Raw genomic sequence first — 5000 nt, 5'->3', positions numbered from 1 at the left:
TCTTCCTTTGTATTCCGGACTCTATTATTCTCCCTTTCCCTCCTTCTTCCTCTACGTTGCTCCTCCTCCCTTTTCTTCTGCTTCTTTTCTTGATTTTTATTCTTTTCTACCGTTTTCATCTTCTTTTCTTCCATTTTCTCTCTATCCCTTTTGTTTTTTTCTCTTTTTGTGTCACTTTATCTTCTTTTTTTTCACTTTTCATACTCTTCCTCGTTCTTATTCCCATTTTATCCTTTTCTTTCTTTCGCATTCCTTTTTCCTTCTTTCAATCTCTGTTTACCTTTCCTCCTCCTATTTCCCCTCTTTTCTCCCTTTCCCCTTCTTTTTCCTCCCCCAACTCCTCTTCTATTTCCTCCCCCTCCTCCTCTGTTTTCTCTCTTCCTCGTCCTTTCCATTCAGCTTTTCTTCCTCTTTTTGCCTTGTGTCTCTCCTTTTTCTCTTCTTTGTTTTTCTTCTTCTTCTTCTTTCTTTTTACTTTTTTCTTGTTCGTCAGTTTCTTATTCTTATCTTTGCTTTCTTCTCCATCTTCTTCTTTTTCTTCATCTGCGTCTGTGACTCTAAATTTAATCACACACCAATTTATAAGCCCCTTCCTTCACCTTCTTTATTATTACTCTGCTCTTTATCATTGGAGGCGAAGGTTCACGTTGCAGACAGAAATTCACGTTGAAGATTCACGTTGCAGGAAGAAGTTCACGTTGAAGGTTCACGTTGCAGTTCACGTTGCTGTAAGAAGGGTTGACAATAATAACTCTTTGAAAGTTAACAGGGTGGTGATGATGACTCTTGGTTAACTATTGGGTTTTATGATGTTAACTGGTCGATAATTAGGGAGGATGACGATGGTGACTAGATAAATGAGAGGTTGGCGAATGTACCGTTTGATAATTAGCAGGTTGGTGCTAATGACTCTTCGGTGATTAAGAGCTTGATGATGACTCTTTGATAACTGTCGGGTTTGAAGATGATAACTATTCGGTTGCTGAAGGAACTCGATAACTGATAGGTTGGTGTTAACTACCTGATAAGGGATAGGTTGGCGATGATGATAGTTTGGTAACGAAAGGTAGGGTAGGATTTGATAATTCAAAAGATTATTTACCATTCTCGTCTTACTTGCACTTCCTCTTTCATTTTCTCTCTCTCTCTCTCTCTCTCTCTCTCTCTCTCTCTCTCTCTCTCTCTCTCTCTCTCTCTCTCTCTCTCTCTCTCTCTCTCTCTCTCTCTCTCTCTCTTCGTGCCATTTTTCATTTGCTTGTTTACTTGTCTTTATCTTTTCATCTACTTCGTCCTTATCCATTATTTTCCGTCGATTTTCTCAGCATTCCCTTTTTCCCCGTTTGCTCTTGAATTATTATTGCTGTTGTTGTAGCAATCGTCTCAACAATCGATGGTGTTTGTGTTTGTCTGTTTATCGGTTTGCCGCATTCATCATTTGCCAATTTTGAGAGTTGTTTCTACTTACGTTGAGAAGAGCATTGGGTGAAAAATGTTTAAATCAACACATGCATACACACACGTGTATGTGTGTGTACATATGAATGTGCATATCTATCTATCTATCTATCTATCTATCTATTTACATATATATATATATATATATATATATATATATATATATATATATATATATATATATATATATATATATATGTATATGCATATCAATCGAATCTCATTCTCGTACAATTTGTCACTCTTAATTAACTCTTGTTTACATGCTAAACCTGAAAGAAAGAATATAAAATCCTCACGAACTGACTTACTGAAAAAATATCCTCCTGTCGCAAAGATTCACGAGGAAGAGTTATCTAAAATGGTTGAAAGTCTTGGCTTATGTCATGCTTCCTGGTTCATCTGGTTCTCTCGGCGTTGCTTCGTCTGCTTCCTTATTTCTCTTTCAAATTCTAATATTCATAGATTTTCAGAGCATGCATACCTTACATACTTGTATACATACACACACACGATATGTGTGTGCTTTTACAAATATATATATGTGTGTGTGTGTGTGTGTGTGTGTGTGTGTGTGTGTAGGTGGTTATGTGTATGTCCGCACGTATGTATGTACATCCTGTTTCCCTGCCACACACACTGCATTAATTCCATAGATATAAAACAACATCCTTTGAGCAATTTATGTAACGTGAACCAGAACCACCGCTTGCACATTAATTGTCTATGATATGTTGTATAAAGCCATTAATATGTTATTACCCCAGGGAAGGTTTATATGAATGAACTAGAGAAAACAGTGAGAGAGTGTGCGTTTGAGCGAATAATGGAAATAATCAAGCGCTGTAGATATAAACAGAAACACAGACAGATTGGAAGAGAGAGAAGGTGGAACAGACAGGCATAAAGAGAAAGATAGCAAAATTGATATCTGTCGCCATCATTTCATCATCCTTCCCTTGCCAACGATAAAACTCAAATCAGCTTTATTGCAGTTTCATGTGCCGGTGTTATTTCTATGTTGTGGCTACATACCATTTTGAAATAGGACAACAGTAATGGAAATAATGATAATAAAGATGGTGATAGTAAAAAGGATATATGACTAATTGTTAGTACAAGGAAAATATCTAATGTCTGATTACCACTGAGTCCAAATTAGATAAATGAATAAATATTTCTGCGGATAAGCTATGGTTTTAGAATATGGTGTACAGTGTAAATAGTGAACAAATATATGTAAAATATACTGAATAAACATACACATACTAATAAGACCCTATTCTTTTTTCTCTCTTTTTCTTTTTTCTTTTTTTTCCTTTCTAATAAACATCTAGGTGAGACCCTTCGTACCCTTCCCTTAATCAACGACCTTGAATAACCACAGGTAAGGACGACTACGGAAAATAAGAAAAAGAGGGAAAAAAAAGCTTTAAGAATGATAATAACTCCATTTACATATATGTTTATGAATATGTAATCAGGTCGGTGCGAGATGGAGGAAGAGGAGGACTTCCCATCAACTAGATATGTATAACAGGAGAAGGAAAAGGAAGGAGGGAAAGGAAGGGGTTGGGGAGGAAGAGGAGAGGGGAGGAGAGAAAGGGGAGGATGGAAGAGATGCGAAGGTGGTGGGGAGGGAGAAAGGAAATAACGGGAAAGAGGAAGGGGAAATAGGAGGAAGGGGGGTGAGAAGAGGAGAGGGGGAGGAACAGGGGGGGGGGGGATGGTGGAATAGATGGGGGAATTAAAGGGTAAAGAAGAGAGAAATAGGGGGTGAGGGAGGAACGGGGAGAGAGGGAGGGAGAAAGGAAAGAACGGGAGGAGGGGGAAGGAGACAGGAAAGAGGGGGAGGGAGAAAGGAAGGAATAGGGAGAGAGAAGGGAAGGGAAAGAGAGAGGGAGACGAACGGAGAGAAGAGGAGGAAGGAACGGAGAGGGAGAGGGAGAAGAGAACTCGGGAAAGATGAGGTAAGAAGGAGAGGAATGGGAGGAGAAAAGAGGAAAAGAGGAAAGGATGGAAAAAAAGAGGAGATGGAAGATCAAACGAACTTCTTGTGCATCTTATCCTTCAGAAGGTGAAGGGATGTGAACATCTAAATAACTTATTCTTACTCTCTCTCTCTCTCTCTCTCTCTCTCTCTCTCTCTCTCTCTCTCTCTCTATATATATATATATATATATATGTATATATGTATATATATATATATGTATATATATGTATATATATATATATATATATATATATATGTATGTATATATATATACATATATATATATATACATATATATATATATATATATATATATATACATGTACCTATATAAATATATACATATATATACATATATGTATATAAATATATATATATATATATATATATATATATATATATATATATATATATATATATATATATATATATATATATATATATATATATATATATATATATATATATATATATATATATATATATATATACATATATATGTGTGTGTGTGTGTGTGTGTGTGTGTGTATTCATATATATCTGTCTATCTATGTATCTGTGTGAGAGAGAGCATCTCCACACACAACCGGGCGAAGCCGACAGACGCCCCTCGGCGCCCAGAGCCTCCCTCTGCGGCGGCGTCTTCGCCTCTTCCTCCGAGGCAGCGGACACCTCGGAACCAAACCGGAACGCGTGATAAATATTTAATTAACAGCTGTTGACAAAAAAAAAAAAAAAATGTGCATAAATGTGTTCCGGGAAATGGAAAAATGGAGGATTGAAGATAAAGAAAACTTTCTAATATTTCACAGGATAAGTTTTTTTTCTTCTTCAATTCTTTTTATCATTTAGACATCACCTTTTTTATATTTACTTATGATAGAAGTAATGAAAATAATTCGAAAAAAACAACATTAATACGAATAATAACAATAACAATGACAATTTATGAAAAAGACATAAGAACTATAATGATAACAATCACAAAATTGTTAAAACTGATAACCGCTTTAACGAGAAAGGCAGCAGTGATGATACCTTTTTCATTTAATTGTAATAATACTAACAACAAACATACCCGTAAGGATTATGATAAAATGAAAATGAAATGATCATAGCAATAATGTGAATCAAATTGACAATAACCATCAACAACAAGTCGATGAGATGGTGACAACGGCAAAGAAAATCATGAAGCCAATATTGGTGATAAAAATAACATATTGCTAACGACAACAGTGGTGTCAATAGCAGTGTTAATAAAATGAGGATGATACTAATAACAATGATATTCAAATAGCTTTAACAATAACAAAGATACTGGTAACAACAAGAGATAGTAGACCACAATAACAAAAGTGCTAACAATGATGGTAACAATGACAATGTTGATGATGATATTGCTAATATCACTGATACCCCTGATATTAAGAAAAATAATAATCATAGGAATAACAGTGATAATAACAATAATAATAGCAACGCTAATATCAATTATAATGATAATCATCATCATCATTATTATTCAGTTATCATCTTTATTACCATTATA

Source organism: Penaeus vannamei, chromosome 9, assembly GCF_042767895.1.
Source record: "Penaeus vannamei isolate JL-2024 chromosome 9, ASM4276789v1, whole genome shotgun sequence".
Classification (NCBI taxonomy): Eukaryota; Metazoa; Arthropoda; class Malacostraca; order Decapoda; family Penaeidae; genus Penaeus; species Penaeus vannamei.
This window is presented reverse-complemented; position numbering follows the sequence as displayed.